The sequence below is a fragment of the Scyliorhinus torazame genome, chromosome 15 (assembly GCF_047496885.1).
Source record: "Scyliorhinus torazame isolate Kashiwa2021f chromosome 15, sScyTor2.1, whole genome shotgun sequence".
Lineage (NCBI taxonomy): Eukaryota > Metazoa > Chordata > Chondrichthyes > Carcharhiniformes > Scyliorhinidae > Scyliorhinus > Scyliorhinus torazame.
The window spans coordinates 111,962,775-111,985,723 of record NC_092721.1 but is presented as its reverse complement, the minus strand read 5'-3'; the positions used below and the strand labels follow the sequence as shown (position 1 = coordinate 111,985,723).

At 52.4% G+C, this 22,949-nt stretch overlaps 1 protein-coding gene across 2 annotated transcripts in view; it reads right to left on the bottom strand.

Annotated features, from left to right (window-relative positions):
- tenm4 (teneurin transmembrane protein 4) overlaps positions 1-22,949 on the bottom strand; it is a 3,407,721-nt gene that overhangs the window by 1,536,052 nt on the left and 1,848,720 nt on the right. For both annotated transcript variants that reach the window (XM_072476554.1, XM_072476555.1), the window contains one exon: positions 681-772. The gene's annotated coding sequence lies outside the window, so the exon portion shown is untranslated. The remainder of the gene's footprint in view (positions 1-680; positions 773-22,949) is intronic.

The window sequence follows — 22,949 nt, the reverse complement described above, 5'->3', positions numbered from 1 at the left end:
ATGAGCAACAGCATTCACGTTGAGATGTTTAATCCTGTCACTTTGTCTGATATCTTATTTTAAAATATAATGTCCCGCCACTTGCTCGTTCCTGTTCCTGACATGGGGACCTGCATGCAGGTGGCAAAATTCGGTCCTTTGTGTTGTCTTAATTTACAGACTGTGGAAACCTGCTAAGGATTCAATCTGCCTGAGACATCACAATGAGAAATATTATTGTTTTGCATCAATGCCACTAAAAACCTAACTACAAAGCATTTGTTGCTGGATGAGTCATTCATTGTCACCTTCAAATAAATTGATCCTATTTGGGATATGAGTTATGAACACAAAATGTCCTCACATTGTAGTATTCTCATAAAAAAACAATAATCTTTGAAAAGCTTTCCACACAATTGAAGCTAAAATAGCGAAGAAAATTCAACTTCAGGATTAGTGATCTTTTGTCTGCCATCCTCTCTATTCATGGTAGAAACAGTAAGTGCACTGTATAGTTGTTCTATAGCTTTTATGCTCTGTTTAGATCGAAGTTTAAACTGAGCAAGAATAAAACAAACAAACAAATACAACCCCTCAACACATTCTAACAGAAGAAGAGACAACACATTAGTGTAGAAGCAGGAAACATTTTTCACCATGGTACAACAGAAAATTATTCTCCAGAAAAGCAGATCACTTACCTGTCCTCTGGAAATACAATTCCTTGATGCAATTGGGTAATTTCTCCCCAGTGTACTAACATCCAATTGGTTTAGACTGCTTTATCCAAGATCTGCAAATAAAATACATTGACCATTAATATGGCTGAGTCTAGTGTGATTGATTTCATCTCAAAGGTTTGGAGATCCTATTGATAATAATAATGATCGTTATTGTCACAAGTAGGCTTGCATTAACATTGCAATGAAGTTACTGTGAAAAGCCCCTAGTTGCCTGCTCGGATACACAGAGGGAGAATTCAGAATGTCCAAAATACATAACAGCTCGTCTTTCAGAACTTGTGGGAGGAAACCGGAGCACCCGGAGGAAACCGACGGGGACATGGGGAGAACATGCCGGTGACCCAAGCAAGAAATCGAACCTGGGACCCTGGCACTGTGAAGCAACAGTGCTACCCACTGTGCTACGCAAAAAAGTACTACTTCGGTGAGACCTAAACACTTTGGGTTAAATGTCTATCTTCTTCTGAAAGAGGTTAAATGCTCTGTTTGTGTTTTTGCAAGCCATGAGCACATCGGCAGGCATGCATAGTTTTGAAATGTGATTTTGTTTCCTGTAACTTTATCACACTTAGAAACCTTTTTGGAGCTAGAGGTGATTTGTGCTGAAAATGTGATGTGTGGGACCCAAAGAATCCAGCAAGGCCGGGTCCTCAGAGATCAGGGCATTCTTTTACAAAGGCAGCCTGATGTCAGAATAACCTTACAGCCAACCCCTCTTCTCACTGGCAAAGACATCCCCCCCATTCTTGCCAGCAAAGATATCCCTCCTTTCTTGCTGGCAAAGACCCCCCACAATCACTGGCATCAGCTCCCCACCCCCCCTCCCCCACAAGTGAGTGACTCGCTGCAATGGTTTCAATGGTTTTGCCAAGGACCATCCCTTCAGGACACCCTTGAGGTCCCCCACCCTCAGTCCCCCCATTTAGGCTTCATCCCTTGGCAGTGCCAACTTGGCACTTCCCCTGGAACCTTGGCAATGCCAGGTGCCAGGGGCAGTGCCAGGTCAGTGTCTAGCCATGTTCCTCACCACCCGGTAGTACAAAGGCCTCTGAAATCTCCCCTTCCCAGCATGGTCATCACGTCCATCCAGAGAACTCAACAGTGGCTGCGAGCCAGTTCTCATTGAGGATACCCAGCACCTTAATGTCTGAATGAAACCAACTGTTTCTATGGTGGAAAAGCTCCAGATGCTGTTGAAGAATCAGAGGCTGAAAAAAATCCAGTCTAAAGAAATTGTTCTCAGACAGAGCACCCGGTCTTTCTCGGGAGCACTTCAGAGTATAAAAAAATCCACGATTGAAAAGTCAGACAAGACACCTGCTCAAATGAGCGAGTACTTCAGAGGTAATGGACTGTGAAGTGCTTGAAAAACAAACAAAGCTAATTTCTCCTTTCAATAGCCTTGAGCTGTCAATCAAAATGCTTGGAAAGAGGATGGGGTATGAAATTCGATGTAAACAACCAAGTATAAAGGTATATATCAACAGGGAAACCGCAGAGGATTGTAAAAGTCAATGGGGTGTGAAATTCAATGTAATCTACCAAGTACAAATGGGTAAAAGTAGGCATATCGCAACATTGAAACCACAGACCCCTGAAACTTTACGTGGAGTGAAATAGCATATAAACAAGTGGAAAGGGATAAAAGAAGGCAGACCGCAACATTGCAACTACAGTGCCTACTGACTCTTTAAGGGGAGTGAAATGTTTCTCTAAGAAACAAGTTGCAGGATGGCTCTGTACGTTGAGGATTTAAGGACAGACAAGTTGAAGCTGCGCTGTGCTCTGTTATGGGGTTTTGAACATGAAAGGAAGCAGGCTTCACAGAGACCCCCTCCCTGATCTGACCCCCCCCCCTGAAGCCGAGCCTTAGCCCTCAACCCCCAGCTCCTTTGAACGATCTCTGCACTGACCACCCCCCCCCCCCCCGACCCCCCCCCCACCCACCCACCCACCAAGGCATCTGACCAGCAGCTGCTGTGCCCTTGTACTCCCTGTAGGAAAGTGGATCGGGGCACTGACCTCCTTGCTGCCCCTCGGAATCCGTGCTGCTGGTGCTCTGTTTTCAGGGTCAGCAGTAATTCGCACCCGGGTGAGATCCTTCTGGGGGTAGTGGGTAGGGGGTGTGTGGATGGGGAGGGGGGAAGGATACGAAGAAGAGAACCTGCATTCAACTTTAATCTCACTAATGAGCTTAACATGAAAGCAAATGAGCTGTTACCAGTTTCTCCCTGCTTCTGCAGAAGATCCTGATCACGTCAGCTGGCACAGGCTGGAGAATGGGAAACAGTTTTGCGCTTGGCGCAATTACCATTTCGGGGCTCTCTTCTCCCGCAATTCTCCCTTTTCTTACCCTTGTGCCTCTTTTTATTTCTATTTCTCCACTGAGGGCACGTTTTCACCAGAAACAAATGTATGACTGGTTTTGGGTGCGTTTAGCGGGTGTTTTCCGAGGGCTGCGGCGGCACTATGCTGTTTTTTTTGGCCTCATGCAGTTTCTGTCTGCCAAGGCCACACAAGAGTCATTTCATGCTGGTGAGCCCAGCAGGAAAGGCTCCTCACAGCTCAGGGCACAAACTTGTCTGGCTACCCCAATCGTCACCACGCCCCCCCCCCCACCCCCAACCCCCTCCGTTTTCAAACTCCCCCCCCCGCAACTTGGGAAGGCCCCGAGAAACAACCCCCTCCACCTGATAAGGCCCCCCCCCTCCCCCGGGGCCCGATACTTGGCAGTACCAAGGTGCCCAGGTGTCAGAGGGAGTGTCAAGGTGCCAACCTGCCCGGTCACCGATCACCCAGCTCTCTAATGGCCTGGGAGACGCCCGCCAGGTGCCAAGATGACTGGTCCACGTTTGTGGAAACCAGCACTAAATGGACTCGGGCGAGGTGTCCCAGCTGCGGCCATTAGGCTCCGGGTGCCGGGAGAGTCCCGCAAACGCATATTTAAATGGGCTTAATGGCTTATTTAAATATGCTGATGTGTCACACCCAATAAGGGCAAGATCCAGATCCCAAAGTCTAATGAGGCTCCATTAAATCTCGCGAGGCGTTTTGAGAATCACAGATGACGTGAGAGGCCTCTTGCGAGATTCAGCCGCCTCGTCCCAACACCAAGTCGGGCATGACAAAGCCGTTAAATCACACCCATGAGCTTTCTTTTGCTCTCCTTACCTCATTTAACATTTCATTTTTTATTTTTCAATCCTTAAATTTATTTGGTTAAAGAGATAGAGTGCGGGCCCCATCACTCCCCAAGGTTACAGGGGCCCTGTTGTCCTCACCATTCCATCATCCCATTAGACTTCCAACGTTTAAATGACAAATAGTTTTCAAATTAAGAGTGAGATGCACTGTTCCAACAAAATCTAAACCATTAAATGCACACACATTGAAACAAAAATTAAAATCTATTCTCTTCTAATTCATTACTTGCAGCTAGTCATTCATTATGCAGAGGAACAATGGCATCAGTCAAACTAAAGGCAGAGCAATCCCCTTTTATACCAGGAAGCACCTGGTATAAAAGCTGAGGGCAGTATCGCATTTCATTGCCTGTAAATACATTAACTGTGCCTACAGGTATCGCAGATCAGGTGGGGCACTTCAATGATAGAGTCCTTGAGACTAAGCTTGGTCGTCTTGTGCTCTTTCACTGTGCCTGATTTAAAAAAAATATTTGTTCAGAGTATGTGGGCGTCACTGGTTGGGCCAATATTTATTACCCATCCATATTTGCTCTGCCGTTTCAAAAGGTATTTAATCATCAACCATCTGTGCGCATGCAGGACCCTGACCTTCCCGTTCCCATGCCCACATGTCTGTCCTTAGCCTGCTGCAATGTTCCAGTGAAGCTCAACGCAAACTTGGAGGAACAACGTCTCATCTTCCGGTGAGGCACGCTACAGCCTTCCGGCCTGAACATCATATTCAACAACTTCAGGTGATTAGCTCTACCTCACCTCGACCCATTTCTTTTCATCCCATTTCATTTTAACTGTCTTTTACCATTTCTTTCTCTCGTCTTTCTTTATATATATTTAACCCCCCCCATCTTATCCATCTTTCCTTACCCTTTCTCCCCTTTGCTTCCCCCTTCCCTTCCCCCCACATCTACATCTATTTAGAGAGGCAAGGACTGATTCGGGGCAGTCAGCATGGCTTTGTGCGTGGAAAATCATGTCTCACAAATTTGATTGAGTTTTTTGAGGGGGTGACCAAGAAGGTAGATGAGGGCAGTGCAGTAGACGTTGTCGACATGGACTTTAGCAAAGCCTTTGACAAGGTACCGCATGGTAGGTTGTTGCAGAAGGTTAAAGCTCACAGGATCCAGGGTGAGGTTGCCAATTGGATTCAAAATTGGCTGGACGACAGAAGACAGAGGGTGGTTGTAGAGGGTTGTTTTTCAAACTGGAGGCCTGTGACCAGTGGTGTGCCTCAGGGATCGGTGCTGGGTCCACTGTTATTTGTGATTTATATTAATGATTTGGATGAGAATTTAGGAGGCATGGTTAGTAAGTTTGCAGATGACACCAAGATTGGTGGCACAGTGGATAGTGAAGAAGGTTATCTAGGATTGCAACGGGATCTTGATCAATTAGGCTAGTGGGCCGACGAATGGCAGATGGAGTTTAATTTAGATAAATGTGAGGTGATGCATTTTGGCAGATCGAATCAGGCCAGGACCTACTCAGTTAATGGTATGGCGTTGGGGAGAGTTATAGAACAAAGAGATCTAGGAGTACAGGTTCATAGCTCCTTGAAGGTGGAGTCGCAGGTGGACAGGGTGGTGAAGAAGGCATTCGGTATGCTTGGTTTCATTGGTCAGAACATTGAATACAGGAGTTGGGACGTCTTGTTGAAGTTGTACAAGACATTGGTACGGCCACACTTGGAATACTGTGTGCAGTTCTGGTCACCCTATTATAGAAAGGATATTATTAAACTAGAAAGAGTGCAGAAAAGATTGACTAGGATGTTGCCGGGACTTGATGGTTTGAGTCATAAGGAGAGGCTGGAAAGACTGGGACTTTTTTCCCTGGAGCGTAGGAGGCTTAGGGGTGAACTTATAGGAGGGATGTCCTGTTTCCCCGAGGGTCCTGGAGGGTCAGCCATAGGGCAGACAGTGCTGCCTGGGATGAGGTGGCAGCAGCTGTTATATCGGGGGGGTGACCAGGAGGATTTGCCTTCAGTGCAGGAAAAATGTCAACGATTTACACCAGGCAGCATGAGTGGGTAGACACCAAAGCACCCCCCACCCCGAGACATTTCTGCCCCCACGGAAACATCCACCCCCAACTCTCCATGTGACGCTCCAACCCTCCATCCACCCCCCTCCCCCTTCAACCCCTCCAACCACTGTGAACCATGCGTGTGGATAATAATCTAATGTTGCCCTCTCTGCGTCTCCTCAGGAAAAGCTCTCTCACAATAATCGAGTGAGGGACTTGGCTGGCAGGGGTGTGCCAGACATCAGAATCCTCACCACCTTCGAGGAGCCTGCCCTGGGGGTGACTGGTGTAGCCAAGGTCAGGGCAGCCACCAAAGCGAGGCTGGAGGATGCCACAGAGGTGAGGAACCACCACACCCCACCTAGGGGACCTGTCAAACGCGAGTTGTTATTGCCTTACTGACTGACCCATCCCTCCCACTGACCACATGTCCACTCTCCCACAGGTCCTCCAACCGACTGCGCCAGCTCATCCTGGGTGGCCCCCTCTCCAGCCTCCCAGGAGAACACCTCAGAGGAGAGCTCATAGGATGACACTGTAATAGTCGTGGCACAGCTGTCATCCCCACCCTCCGCCAGCACAGATACACACACCTCGGTGGGAAAGGTTAGTGGCAGGCTTTGGGGGCGCAATCTGGTGAGCACCTCACTGCTGATGATGCACAGGAACCCCCAGGCGAGACAGCAGTTGGAGGGCTGCTGGATCCCAGAACTCAGCTGGGTCCCAGCCTGATGCTGAACCTGGAGCCAATGGAGATGTTAGGGTGCAGCCGGGATATTCAGAGTGAGATGTCAGTATTACTCCAGCAGATCCATAGCCACTTGGTCCCAGAGGCTATGTGCGCTGGAGCTGTCACCTGCAATGCTTGGCACCGAGGACAACACTGATAGGGCGGTGACCACAGTGGAGAGCCTGGTGCACGACGTCGGCATCATCAGTGGATGTGTCTGGGGTGTTGCGCAGTCAGTGATGGCCATGGCTGAGGGACTCAACAGAATGTCCACCTCATTGGGGGATGTTACCCAGTACCAGGCTGACCTTGATGAGGCTCTGCAGGATATGACCCGCTCTCAGATGGGAATGACCGTGGTGCTGTGGAGCTTCTCCCAGTCGCAGGTGGGCATTGCCGAGGTGCTGCAGTGCATGTCCCAATCACTGAGGAGCATCACCGAGAGCGCCAACACGATGCTGAAGGCCACGAGGAACCGCCAGGGCTGGCAGAGCCAGCTGATGCAGGAGCAGCCGGGGCTCGAACCAGCCACCCCTTCTTTCCAAGGTGAACGCCAGGGCCATATGGGCACTGAGCAGGAGGAGGGGGCACTGGGTGGCTATTCAGACCCTTCCCATGGAGTAGCGATGGTGACCACCAGCTCCCCGAGTTCCACCCCTCTGACGAGGCCACGTCTCACAGCCAGCACACGGGACATATGCCGCTATCAAGTGCGCCGGGGCTCTCTGGCTTCAGAGCCCCCAGAGGATGCCCACCTGGGGTATCGAAGGCCACGGGCTGCCTCCACCTCAGATGTGCATCCCGGGGACACACCTAAATGCAGTGATAGAGCTAGGAGGGCCAAGCACATTTAGGATCACTGAAGGCACCGGGGGTGGGGGAGGGGCTTGGGGGTAGGTAGGGGTGAGGGGGGCGGGGAGGGGCTGCATCATATGGAGAGTGAGAAATTGTAAAACACAATAAACACCTTTGTGCACAACTGGTATGATGCCTCGTCCACAATACGTGCTGACCTCCAAACCCTTGGCCCATCTTCCCAGGCATCCCCCCCTCCCCGTGGTACTCACCCACCCTCTGGCCGTGGACATGTCCCAGGAGCTGTGTCCCATCCTCTGGGTGTTCAGATGTTGGCTGCTGCGTGTGTGATGTTGCGTCCCGCAGTGTTGCCCCCGAAAGGGGTACACACAACACAGGGGTTGGCATGGTGTTGAGGCGCGCAGTTGTCCCGCAGTTGCCCCCCCCCCCCCCACCCAGACATCCCCCCGCCTTCCCATGGCGGCCCACCAATGCTGAGGGTTCCCCACCCCTCGCCGAGTACAGGGGTGGCAGGCCCAGCACCCCCGGGCTCTTTGCCTGTGAGCAAAAGATGGCCACTCACCTCCTCGGCTCCCCACAGAAGCCCTTCCACCAGGTTCACAGTTTTTCAAAAGGAGTACTAATCGGTGCCAGGGTGACCACTTGTTGGGCAGACCGATGAATAATGGGAGGCCATTGGATATGGGGTGGCTCTCGTTCATTGTGTGGAACTAGGGCTTAAGTGGTGATAACTGGTTTCTCGCCAAGTTATGGTGAGATCCCAGTTGGATCCCCCTACCAATATGGGCAGCATGTTAGCATAGTGGTTAGCACAGTTGCTTCACAGCTCCAGGGTCTCAGGTTCGATTCTGAGCTTGGGTCACTGCCTGTGTGGAGTCTGCACGTTCTCCCCGTGTGTGCATGGGTTTCCTCCGGGTGCTCCGGTTTCCTCCCACAGTCCAATGATGTGCAGGTTAAATGGATTGGCCATGCTAAATTGCCCTTAGTGTCCAAAAAGGTTAGGTGGGGTTACGGGGATATGGGGTGGAGGCGTGGGGCTTATGAAGGGTGCTCTTTCCAAGGGCCGGTGCAGACTCGATGGGCTGAATGGCCTCCTTCTGCACTGTAAATTCTATGATTTTATGATTCTGATTTCACCTATGGGAGTGGGCCAGTTGCATTGCTAACTGTTTGGCAGGTGCCGTTTTCTGTCTCTCCCGCTATTTACCGGCCTCGTTTCGCTTGAGTGAGAACGTAACGAAGCAGGAGAATCACGCCCATGGTCATCATTAGTGGCTAAAAGAACAGTTCAAATGCTAGGAATCCTGCGGTGAGTAACTCACCTCCTGACTTTCCCAAACCTGTTCACCATCTACAAGGCACAAGTCAGGAGTGTGATGGAATACTCTCCATTTGCTCTGAATACTCTCAGTTGAGTGCAGCTCCAACAACACCGAAGAAGCTTGACACCATCCAGAACAAAGCAGCCTGCTTGATAGGTACCCCTTCCACAAACATTCAGTCCATCCACCACCAACGAACAGTGGCAGCAGTTGTATTATCTACAAGATGCACTGCAGGAACTCACCAAGGTTCCCACATCACCAACAATCTATTCTGGTCCACGCATGTCGACGCTACGCCCAAGAAAGCACAACAGCGTCTATGCTGAAACGAAGGAAATTCAGCATTGACTCCACATTGACTCTTGGCAATTTTTACAGATGTACATCCTATCTGGCTGCATCACAGCCTGGTATGGCAACTGCTCGGCCCAAGATTGTAAGAAACTACATAGAGTCGTGAACACAGCCCAGTCCATCACTCAAATCCACTTCCCATTCATTGACTCTGTCTACACCTCCCACTGCCTTGGGGAAATGGGCAGCATAATCAAAGACCCCTCCCACTGGATTATTCTCTCTTCCAACCTCTTTCATCGGGCAGAAGATACAAAAGGCTGAGAACACGCACTAACAGATCAATAACAACTTTTACCCCGCTGTTACCAGACTCCTGAATGACCCTCTTTGGGACTGAACTGATCTCTCCACACATCTTCTCTACTATGTAACACTGCACTCTGTATGCTTCACCCGATGTCTGTGTCTATGTATTTACACTGTGTATTTATTGTATGTCCTCTGTTTTTCATAGTGTGGATCGCTCTGCCTGGACTGTACGCAGAGCAATATTTTTCACTGTACCTATGTACATGTGACGATAAATTTAAATCTAAAATTTAGGCAGCACTATCTGAACTCCTACCATGTATAAGGACAAGGGCAGCAGATAGCTGGGAGCACCACCACGTGGAGGTACCCTCCAAGTCGCTCCCATTTCTGACTTGGCAATATGTCATCATTCCTTCATCGTCGAAGGGTCAAAATTCGACAACTCCCTCTCTAACAGCACTGTGGGTGTACCTACACTCGGGGACTGCAGCGGTTCAAGACGGCAGCTCACCACCACCTTCTCAAGGGCAACTGGGGATCGGCAATAAATGCTCACCTATCCAGAATTTTAAAAATAAAGAATTATTTGCCGTTAATCTTATTTCAATCACTTTGGCAGCTTCTATGGGATTCATATCAGTGCCAGGATGCATTTCTCTGGATGGAAGGCTTAGGGGAGTAGCAGGATGGCTCCAGCAGATTTTAGCAACTAAAACAACAGAGTCTCAGACTTGAAGGAAGTACAGAAAGTAAAGAAATAATTGGAAAAAAATGATTTTGATGTTATGAAGTGCAATTGATTGTTTCTCATATATTCTGTTTAATAGGGCCTCTTCCTCCATGTACCATAGCTTCACTGGATGCCCATGGTAATGTGCCATTCTTTCCAACCAGTATTACTATCGCAACAATGGAACATTTAATGTGTGTCACCACTCCAACATTACTATACTGTTCAAATATGGCTACTCACATGAGTGAGAACATACTCTACAAATGCTGCCACTTCTAGTGAAGATCTCTGAAGAAATATTGATTGTCAAGGTATCAGCAAAATATCCGCAAGCAATTTCTTGCACTTTGAAATTGGGCAGAATCCTTATGCAAAATGAAGTTGACGACTGCCAATAGGTCTGTAAAAAAATCTCATCACATCAAAATATACTCAACCAAATCTATTTCTTGGCCATTTGATTATATCACATTGCTCCTTTATAGATGGACTACCGGTTTGAAGTCCTACTTCTCGACATCTGCCAAAGAACCTATCTGGCAAATAATCAGTTTGGAATCTCTATGTGACTTATGACAGGCAAAAGCTTGCATTTCGTAATACTGAACTCTGTGGTTTTTAGCATAAAGCATTGAAAAGGACAGAGACAGGTCATTTGGGTCAAAAGATTCATGCTGCTGTTTATGCTCGACATGTGCCTTCCCAACACCTTCCTCTTCTAACCCCATCAATATATCTGTATTATTAGGGTGCTAGGATATAGCCTCCTGATGCCCTCTTCACAACTTACTTTCCTGCCTTTCTTTTTGTCATCAGCATGTTTAGCAATCGTACCATCGGCCCCGTCATCCAAATCATTTAGATAAATTTTGAAAAGTTGAGACCCAGGATCGATCCCTGATCACACCACTTGTCACATCTGTCAACAGAAAATGATCTATTTCTGCCATCTTTCTGTTCCTGTTAGCTAGCCAATCTTCTATCCATGCCCATACGTTACTCCGTATAGCATGAACTTTTATTTTCCACAATAACTTTTGTTGTGGCACCTGATCAAATGTATTCTGGAAATCTAAGTACAGTATCTCCACCGGTTCCCCTTTATCCACAATACCCCAAATCTGTTACTTCTTCATAGACCTTAAGTAACTTGGTTAAGCATGATTCCCCCTTTACAAAACCATGTTAACTCTGTCGGATGACCACAAAACTATCTCAGTGAAGTGTTACTTTTAAAAAATAAATTTAGAGTATCCAATTCATTTTTTCGAATTAAGGGGCAATTTAGTGTGGCCAATCCACCTAGCTTGCACATTTTTGGGTTGTGGGGGTGAAACCCAAGCAAACACGGGGAGAATGTGCAAACTCCACACAGACAGTGACCCAGAGCCAGTCTCGAACCTGGGGCCTCGGTGCCTTGAGGCCACAGTGCTAACCACTGTACCACCGTGCTGCGTTAAGTGTCCTGTTATAACGCCTTGAATACTAACTTCTAATATTTTCCTGATTACAGAAATGTTAAGTGAACTGGCCTATAATTTCCTGCTTTCTATCTCCCTTTTTGACTGAAGGAGTTACAATCGTTATTTTCAAATCTAATGGAACTTCCACCGAATCCAGTGAATTTTGGCAAATTAAAACCAACACATCAAATATCTCCCTAGCCACTTCTTTTAAGGCCCTGGGATGAAATCCATCAGGACCCGGGACTTGCCAGCAATTTGCTAAGCATCAATTCTCTGATGATTGTAATTTTCCTGAGTTAGTAATAGTCATAGTTATAATCATAGAATTTACAGTGCAGAAGGAGGTCATTTGGCCCATCAAGTCTGGGCCTAGGTGGAGTGGTCTTCCGGAAGGTCGGTGCAAACTCAATGTGCCGAACGGTTTCCTTCTACACTGTAGGATTTCTATGGTTCTGTGATCTTTTACCTGGTTCCCTGTGATGATACAGGTGATTTTCTGCAAATCTGCTTGGTTCACAGACTGTGACCAATCACCAACAGCTTGTTCTTTTAACTTCCCTACTCCTCTCATGGTCTCCCTCTTTCTCATACCTTTAACTCCCCTGCTCCATTCTCGCTCCTTCTCACACTACTTTAACTTCCCTGCTCCGCTCTCAGTCTTATTCAATCTCATGCTCCTTTAACTCCCTTGCTCTACTCTCACTCCTTCTTGCGTTCTCTGCTCTGCTCTTGGTTTTACTCCTTCTTACAATCTTTCAGCTCCCCTGCTCTCAGTCTCACTCCTTCTCATGCTCCTTTAACTATCCGCCCCGCTCTTAGTCTCTCTCCTTCTCATGCTCTTTTAAATGCCCTGCTCTGCTCTCCTTATTTCCTGGGAGCACGTGCTGTGAATCAAATTGGCCGAAGACAGGCTACGGAGCCTTGGGAGCAGGCCAAGATGGATCAGTCATTGTGCATCTGTGCATCCACCTCTAGTAAGGATAGGACATATCCAGGGATAGTGAAGGAGGGGTTTGGACATTGGCTGAAAGGTATGACTCTGTGAGTGGGACTATATCAGGCTGTCCAAATATGTATTTCCATGAGCTAAAAACCAAAACAAAAAGGTACTTTTGCAACTTGCTCTGAACTGTGCAGAACTAGATAGCTTGAAGAAACTTGGCACTTAAAATAAGTGCATGGAACATCTCAAGGCAGTGAAGCATGACAATTCATACAATTATGTTATCAGCATATGCAGGTGAGTTATTTTCACGTCAAACCTCTTTTGTGCTTCCTTTCAAGCTCCAAATCAACATTTTAAGCACTGTCCATTTTATGTTTGCAATGCAGAAACAGTATATTCCATACCAATTTAAGGTTCCCATGTACAGCTAAAACCTACATGGTTGAACTTGGATCAGCGTAAATATTTCTCAGTGCTGCAGATGTGTCTTTCACTTGCATATTTAAACATAAGCAGTATACAGCAGTTGTAATGATTGGAAGAAGAAATATTTCAGCAGAAGAGTAAGAGCAGGATCCTTCGACAACAGCAAAGTGCAGGTCCCATATTGGAAATATAGATAAATTTAATTATAAAGAGAAACAAATGTTGTGCTACAGCAAAGGCTTATAATTATATAACTTATAACATTGAAAAAAATGTCCAACAGAGGCGTATTGTGAAAACTGAAGCCATTGTTTTCAGTTCTCACCACAAGATCCATTCCCTTGCCACCAAGTCAATCACTCTAATTGGCAACTGACTGGGACTGGACCAGTCTGTGTGCAACCTTTATGTCATATATTTTTTCCCCCAACATACTTGCAGCTACATATCCACACCAGCATTAAGACCGCCTCCTTCCACATCTGTAAGATTGCCCAACTCCGTCTCTGCTTTAGCTCTACTGCTATTGAAACTGTCATCCATGCCTACACAGGCACTCATGAGGAAATGTCTATATTTCAAAATTCCCATCCTTATTTTCAAGTCCCTCCATGGACTGGTCCATCCCTATCTCTGTGAACACCTGCAGCCTCACAACCCTTCAAGACCTCTGATCATTAGTGAGCATGCCTCCAGCTTCGGAATCCTTAATCTCTGGAATTGGATCCGGAAACCTCTCTACTTAACTTTCCTCCTGTGAGGCATTCCTTAAGACTTCCATCATTGACCAAGCTTTTAGTCATTTGCTCTAATTTATCTTTATGCCTGGGTGCCATATTTTATTATAAGGTTTCTGTGAAGCGCATTTCATTATGTTAAAGACACTTGATAAATCCAAGTTGTTGTAAAATCAAAAATGAATGGATGATGAGTCAAAGGAGAAAGGGACCAAAGGTTTGGTCATAGAGTTGAGTTTAAGGAAACTGTTCAAGCTGGAGATGGAGGTAGAGGAGCAGAGGGACTTAGCAATATCATTCCAGACCGTGGAACCTAGAGAGCAGAGATCGTGACTAACCACCGATAGTTAGGGCAATGCATAAAAGGTCAGAGCCAAAAGATTGAAGAGATGGATGGTGTTGTGGGAGTGAAGGGAAGGTTGTCGAGATAGGATGGGGTAAGGAACCATGAAGGCATGTAAACAAAAGGAGAGGGGATTTAATTGGAAACAATGGGGGACTGGTAACCAGTGCAGGTCAGCAAGGATGTGTGGTGGGTAAGCAAGACCATGGGCGAAATTCTCCGTTATCGGCGCAAAGTCCGCCGATCGGCGCAAAAAACGGCGCAAATCCGACTTGCGTCACGCCGCAAAAATCGTTGCGAAGTCTCCGGCCCGAAATGGGCTAGCAGCGACATGACGGGATCCGCGCTTGCTCACGTGGTTCACGCCGTGCAGCGTCATACACGCCGCACGGCGTGACGTCTCATAACAACGCGCTGCTCCCCCCCCCACCCGACCGGAACACCCGACCGGAACACCCGACTGGATGGCTGGCCGCCGCTCAGCCCTGAGGTTCCAGTCACGGGATGTGGAGGCGCTCCTGGACGCAGTGGAGCAGAGGAGGGAGGCCCTGTATCCCGGGCACGGCTGCAGAGTTGCCCCACGCCACAGCCGGCGTCTGTGGAGGGAGGTGGCAGAGGCTGTCACCGCTGCGGCCCTGACACCACGGACAGGCACGCAGTGCCACAAGAAGGTGAACAACCTCATCAGAGCAGGCAGGGTGAGCCTCCCCCTCCCCCCCTGCCCGATATCCATATCCCCCCTCCCCTATATCCCCTAAATCCCCCCTCCCCATATCCCCCCTTCCCATATCCCCCATATCCACCCTCCCCCAAATCCCCCATATCCCCCCTCCCCCATATCCCACCCCTCCCCATATCCCCCGTCCCCCATATCCCCCCTCCGCCATATTCCCCATATCCCCCTCCCCCATATCCCCCTCCCCCATATCCCCCTCCCCCATATCCCCCTCCCCCATATCCCCCCTCCCCCATATCCCCCCTCCCCATATCCCCCCTCCCCCATATCCCCCCTCCCCATATCCCCCCTCCCCCATATCCCCCTCCCCATATCCCCCATATCCCCCCTCCCCATATCCCCCCTCCCTCATATCCCCCCTCCCCCATACCCCCCTCCCCCATACCCCCCTCCCCATATCCCCCTCCCCATATCCCCCCTCCCCATATCCCCCATATCCCCCCTCCCCATATCTCCCCTTCCCCATATCCCTCCTCCCCCATATCCCCCTCCCCATATCCCCCATATCCCCCCTCCCCATATCCCCCCTTCCCCATATCCCCCTCCCCCATATCCCCCCTCCCCATATCCCCCCTCCCCCATATCCCCCCAACCCCATATCCCCCCACCCGCATATCCCCCCCACCCCCATATCCCCCCCTCCCCCATATCCCAAAGTGAATCCAGCCCTAACCTTAACCTCTGCAATACACGCGCAACCGATGGCGTGCATTCATATACCTGTCTAACACTGTTGCCTTTTACCCCTGCCACCCCCCCCCCGCCCCCCCCGCCACAGGAGAAATGCGCACACAACACCAGGGAGCATGTGAGGGCTGGAGGAGGCCCCGCTGATGAGAGGCCACTGACCGAACACGAGGAAAGGGCCCTGGAACTGGCTGGCGGACCTGACGACCGGGAGGTTGCTGATGCAGAGGTCGGGGGCGTACTAGCAAGTGAGCCACCGACAGCCCGTCCCCATATCCCCCCTCCCCTATATCCCCCTCCCCCATATCACCTGATCACTGCCTGCGTGTCTAACCATGCATGCTTCATTGTGTATCGCAGGAGCAAACGTCGAGGCACCCATCCCCGCAGATGCAGACCACCCGCAGGATGCCCCTCGGAGGCCACGGGAGACGGAGAGACCCGGACCCTCCGGCATGCGATGCCCGCAGGATGCCCCTCGCACACGACGGGAGACGGAGAGACCCGGACCCTCCGGCATGCGACACCCGCAGGATGCCCCTCGCACACCACGGGAGACGGAGAGACCCGGACCCTCCGGCATGCGACGCCCGCAGGATGCCCCTCGGAGACCACGGGAGCCGGAGAGACCCGAACCCTCCAGCATGCGACGCCCGCAGGATGCCCCTCGCAGACCACGGGAGCCGGAGAGACCCGGACCCTCCGGCATGCGACGCCCGCAGGATGCCCCTCGCACACCACGGGAGACGGAGAGACCTGGAGCAACAGGGAGACGACGCCCCCGTCACGTGAGGGTGCGACGACGCAGGCGTGTGCCACCCAGCGACAAGAGGGGCAGCCACAGGCCCCCGTCATAGCCGAGCCAGGACACCACTACCCAGGACACCACTACCCAGGACACCCCTACCCCGGACACCCTTACCCGGGTCAGCACTACCCAGGAAGACGAAATACCGGACAGTGACACAGAGTGGGTGGGTGGAGACGAACCCCCACCCCAAAGTGCCATGGACTCAGAGTGGGACGAAGAGCACGACACAACGCCACTGCTGTCACCAACACCCTCCACCATCGCAGAAACACTCACCTCGGTTGGGCACTTTAGTGATGAGGTGTCTGGTACACTCACTGGTGCGCACAACACAGCCGTCCCGGTACAGCAGGTGGAGGTAGGAGCAGCAGAGGGGCCGGGCGGTCGGAGGGCAGCCCAGCCCAAGCGAACATCTGCCGCCCAGATGGATCCCGGGTTCCTGGAGTTACCACACCCACACATAGATCCGATGCAACCACCGACCCGGAGACGAGCAAAGAGGGTGACGGGCGGCTGCAGTCGCAGGTGGAGGAGTCCACCGCATCCTGGAGCTGGGAGTGGTGCCGGTCATACGTGCCACCCAGGCCGACACTGCACGAATGGCGTCCGTGGTGGAGGCAATGGGTGCGACGGTGTCAGACATGGGGAACGGTTTGCGAGGCCTGGGGCTTTCCGTGCAGGCGGCGTCTGTGGCCCAGGACATGGCTGCCCTCTCACAGGAGGCCATGAGCCAGTGCCAGCGCCAGGTGGCAGAGGCGCTCAATGCCATGGCCCAGTCTCTGCAGGCCATAGCCCAGTCTCAGCAGGCCATCGCTGAGGGCATCGGCGCCATTGGCCGTGTGCGAGCCGGCGTCGCACAGTCACAGACAGGGTTTGCCAATCCCCTGGGCTCCATGGCTGCAAACCTGCAGACCCCTGTCGATACCAGCATGGGCCTCCAGGACTGGCAGCGCCAGATGTCGGGGGGGCGTCGGATGGCCAGTCCGTTCGCATCCCCCACCCATGGAGAGGCCTGGGGGCCATCGGGCACCCCGAGGGAGGAGGAGGTGGTGTGGTCCGTCCCGGGTCCCCCTGTAGGGGAGTTCCCGGAACACCACGACACCTCGGACTCCCCCCCTTCCGTCCCAGGTGCATCGGGTGGGCAACGGGCAGGACAGGCTGGCAGCTTGCCATCCCAGTCGCCCGGGCCGCAGCCTGGCCCATCTAGGCCAGGACGCCCCAGGAAACGGCCGCCAAAGGGATCCCGTGTCAGAGGGCAGTAATCACAGGAGTCCACCTCCAGTTCTGCTGTACCGGCTGGGGAACCACGTAGATGTAGTCAAAGGGCCCGTAAGGCCAAACAATTAGACACTGAGTAAGTTGGCACGGGTGCAGAGCACAGATGAGTTTTAGGGGCTAGGGCACATGCATGAGCTCCTTTGGTTATTAAAGTCAATGTTACACCTACAGAAGCTGCCTTTGTGCTCTGTCCAAAGCGTACGGGGGTGTCATGTACGTTGAGCGCAAGTGTGTGTGTGAGGGGTGGTCTTACCTCAGCCCCAGGTGAGTCTGCCCCCTTCTCCCTGGGCCGCCATCAACATCCCCCCGGGCAGAGGACGGGACCGTGCGCTGCAGTGTTACAGCCGCATGCAGGGATGGTCCGGGTGGATGGTGGTACTGTGGCCATGGGTCAGACATAGTCCAACGATGTGGAGCCAGGAGCTCATCGCAGGGCGGGTTGTCATCATCCTCCATGGCCTGCGATAGACACGCGTCCACCCGCAATTGTGTGAGCCCGGCCCGTTGTGCCGCAGGTGGATCGGCAATGGGGGGGGGTGGTGTGCATGCGGGTGGGGTGGGTGGGGTTGGGGAGGGGGGTGAGGGTGCTGGGTGGGTGGATGGGTGGGGGGTGTGGGTGATTCCCACACCCATCTAGTCAGTGAAGCGGGCGGCTATCAGCCTGTCCCGTGCCCGCTGGGCCAGCCGGTAACGGTGGACAGCCACCCGCCTTTGTCTAGCCCGTCTGCCCTGACCTTTGCCCCCATCCCCCTCATCTGGGGAGGACTGCGCCTCTTCCTGCTGCTCCTCCACTCCGCCCTCCTCTGCCTGCGGCACATCGCCCCTCTGCTGGGCTATGTTGTGCAGGACGCAGCACACCACAATGATGCGGCCGACCCTATCTGACCGATACTGGAGGGCGCCACCAGAGAGGTCCAGGCACCTGAAACGCATCTTCAGCACGCCAAAGCACCTCTCGATCACTTCCCTTGTCGCTGCATGGGCATCATTGTAGCGGTTCTCCGCCTCATTGCGTGGCCTCCGTATAGGCGTCATCAGCCACGATCGCAATGGGTAGCCCCTGTCGCCCAGCAATCAGCCCCTCAGCCGGGGATGGCGTCCCTCGTACATGCCGGGGATGGATGACCGCGACAACACGTATGATTCGTGTACACTGCCTGGGTAACGGGCGCAGACGTGCAGGATCATCATGCGGTGGTCGCAGACCACCTGTATGTTCATCGAATAGGTCCCCTTCCTATTGGTGAACACGGCCCTATTATCTGCAGGTGGCCGCACGGCGACGTGCATCCCATCAATCACGCCCTGGACCATGGGGAACCCTGCCACGGCAGAGAAGCCCACGGCCCGGGCATCTTGGCTGGCCCGGTCCACAGGGAAGCGGATGTAGCGGTGCGCCATGGCATATAGGGCATCTGTCACTGCCCGGATGCACCGATGCACCGATGTCTGCGATATGCCGGACAGGTCCCCACTCAGTGCCTGGAATGACCCCGTTGCATAAAAGTTCAGGGCCACCGTAACCTTGACAGACACGGGGAGAGGGTGTCCCCCGCCAGTGCCACGCGGTGACAGGTGTGCCAGCAGGTGGCAGATGTGTGCCACGGTTTCCCGCCTCACCCGGAGTCTCCTCCTGCATTCCCGGTCTGTGAGGTCCTGATATGACTGCCGGGGCCGGTACACACGGGGCGCCCTCGGGTGCCTCCATTGCCGTGGGGCCGCGACTTCCTCCTCCCCCTCCTCGTCCTGTCGGTCAGGTGTCCATCCAGCCTGGGCGGCTGCCGCCTGCCCCTCTGCAGCAGCCTGCGCCGCCTCTCTCGCACGCTCCTCCTCCTCCTCCTCCTCATCCAGGGCAACATAGACATTAGTGGCTGCCGCCATGGCGGCCAACATCGCTGGATGATCGGAAAACATGACGGCCTAGTTGGGGGGGGGGGGGGAACGTCGACATGTCATCATTGCCCATATCCCCTCCTCCCCCCAGCCAGGTGGCATGGACCGCATGGGTCCAACTGTTGGAGGCTGGCACCTGGCCAGGTGGACCAACTGACTTGCCCTCACATCCCCCTCCCTGGCACGGACCCCATCCTCCTCCCCGGCACGGATCCCCCCCCATCCCCCTCCCCGGCACGGACCCCCCCCCCCATCCCCCTCCCCGACACGGACCCCCCCCCCCCATCCCCCTCCCCGACACGGACCCCCCATCCTCCTCCCCGGCACGGACCCCTCATCCCCCTCCCCGGCACAGGCCCCCCCATCCCCCTCCCCGGCACGGACCCCCCCATCCTCCTCCCTGGCACGGACCCCATCCTCCTCCCCGGCACGGACCCCCCTCCCGGCACTCCCCCGGAGCCCAGCCCACTCTAACACCCCCCCCCCCCGCCGCACACACACACACACATACAACCCTAGACACACCTCTCCCCACACATTCAGACTGTGGCCATGCCATCGCCTGCCCATCGGCCAACCCCCCAGGCCGTCACTCACCTCCACGCTGGTCGGCGTGAACCTGGAGCACAGGTTGACGCCGATTAAAAGGAGGTTTGATTTACGTCGACGTGACCCGTCATCACGTCGATGGGACTTCGGCCCATCCGGAAGGGAGAATATCGGCAGGCCCAAAATCGGCTGCCTTGCGCACACCCGTGCCATTCTCCGCGGCAGCGGCGCCATTAACGCCCCGCCGACTTTTCTCCCTTCGGAGACTTCGGCAACCGGCGGGGGCGGGATTCACGGCGGCCAAGGGCCATTCTCCGACCCTCTGGGGGGTCGGAGAATGACGCCCCTTGTCTGTTAAAGTGTATGGATGATGGATGCCCAGCCATTAGAAAACTGAAACAGTTGCATCTGGAGATGATGACAGTAGCGTTTCAGCAGCAGCTCGGCTAAGAAAGGGGCAGAGGTGAGTGATGTTCTGGAGGTGCTTCAATGCACTCATAGATAAAGAAATAAAAGCTTTGTTTGGGATGAAATAAGGACACAAATCTTCCAGTCTCCAGAATGGGGAACTGACTTATAACTGCAGATGATCACTAGGACCCTGTGGAAGTCCCGATAGTGGACCCGTGTCAGAATTACCCAGGAAATTTAAACGTCTGCTGCTCCCCAGGCCTCTGTGCAAATGTATCCAACTCGGAGCTTGGGAGAGATCTGTGGTACTTTTTTGGAATGTTACCCAGAGACTATTGATAGATTAAAACCTGGTCAAACACCTGGGTAACTCTATTCTTATGCAGGTGAATATCCATTTACCAAATTAGGCAGCAGGTTACCTTCTAATGATTCATACTTGCTTTATTGTGATACTATCGTTCAGTACAATCACTAGTTTCCACTCCTTCCCTTCTGGATCCAGTCCCTTTCCAGAAGCACTCCTAACTGTGGAAAAATCCAGCTTTTAAGTTTCAATGAGTATCACCTGATCTCAACTCACCTGAGGGATGACCTGGTTCACGCTTAAAGGGACCAGCATTTCTAAATGTCATCCACAATCAACACACCCAATCACCTCCTGCAAACACCTGACTTCCCTCCACACCGATCACCCAACTACCCCCTACGATCCAACTCGAATACCCCTGACCACACACTGTAGGAGCATGTTCTCTCTTCCCCCTGCAACCCTATTCCATTCTGATGGGGTTCCCGGGGCATTAGGCATTGTGCATTTCTTTGACAGCGGGGGTCAGAAGATCCCAAAAGAAATGTGCAGCATGATTGCGTCAGGAGAAACTTCATGTTCATGAGGAATGTCTGCGCTCAAATTACTCAGTCCAGGATATCAAGATTGTGAACAACCTGATTCAGTCTGAGACTAAAACGTTCCTCTCATCTTCCCGCATAAGATTCATAATAAACAAAACACTTATTTAATTGTTAATTTACCCCTCCCAATATGATCATATTATTAAGGATGCTATAGCAAGGCACTTGGAAAAATCTAAGGCAATCAGGCAGGGTCAGCATGGTTTTGTGCAAGGGAAATCATGTTGAACCAAAGTCATCATAGAATTTACAGTGCAGAAGGAGGCCATTTAGCCCATCAAGTCTGCACCGGCCCTTGGAAAGATCACCCTACTTAAGCCACGCCTCCACCCTATCCCTGTAACCCAGTAACCTCAGCTAACCTTTTGGACACTAAGGGGCAATTTATCGTGGCCAATCCACCTAACCTGCACATCTTTGGGCTGGGATTCTCCGAGACCGCGCCGCTCTGACGCTGGGCCGTCGATTCTCCGGCGACTGGATCGGCGGCAATTCAGCCCACGCAGTCGCCGCGGTGCCAGTCGGGGGTCGCTGAAATAGGCCCCCGCGGCGATTCTCCGCGCGCGACGGGCCGAACTCCTGCCAAGTTCCGCCAAGTCTCGCCGGCGTGGATCAGACCTGGTACCACCTGGCGGGATCCCAGACCTGCGGCCGATGTGAACGCCCTGGTTGGGGCGGGGGGGGGGGATCTGACTCTGGGGGGGTGCTCCACGGGGTCCAGGCCCGCAATTGGGGGCTTCCGATCGGCAGGCGGCCGCAATCTGGAGGGGGCCTACCTCCTGCTGCGTGGGCCCGCTGTTTGGTCGCCGACATGTTGCTCCGCGACGGCGTGGAGACAGCAACCACGCGCATGCACCGGCGTGGAGACAACATGTGCAGACCTGCACCGGTCATGACACGGATCCGCGCCGGCCGTGTAGGGCCAGCTTTCGACGCCGGAGCAGCGCACAGCACTCCAGCGCCATTCTAGCCCCCAAAGAAGAGGAGAATTACTGGGTTGGAAGCCCGTTGATGCCGGAGTCGCTCGCGCCGGTTTTGACGCTGGCGTGAACACTCGGCCGCAAGATCGGTGAATCCCGGCCTTGGACTGTGGGAGGAAACTGGAGGACCCGGAGGAAACCCACGCAGACACGGGGTTCCATATTTTAATTATTCTCTGTGTAAAGAAGTTTGTCCTGAGTTTCTTTCTGGATGTATTAGTGACTACCTTTTCGTTAAGGCTGCTAGTCCTGATCTTTTCTGCAGATGGAAATATATTGAGCGGTACTGTGGTTAGCACTGCTGCCTGACACCGCCAGGGACCTGGGTTCAATTCCCGCCGTGGCTGACTGTCTGTGTGGAGTTTGGACGTTCTCCCTGTGTCTGCGTGGGTTTTCTCCGAGCGCTCCGGTTTCCTCCCGCAGTCCAAAGGTATGCAAGTTAAGTGGATTGGCCATGCTAAATTACTGTGTCTAAGGATGTGCAGGTTAACTGGAGTTATGGGGATAGTGTGGGGGAATGGGCTGAGTTAGGGCCCTCTTTCGGAGGGTTGGAGCAGTCTCACTCAATGGGCTGAATGGCCACCATCTGCATTGTAGGAATTCGATGG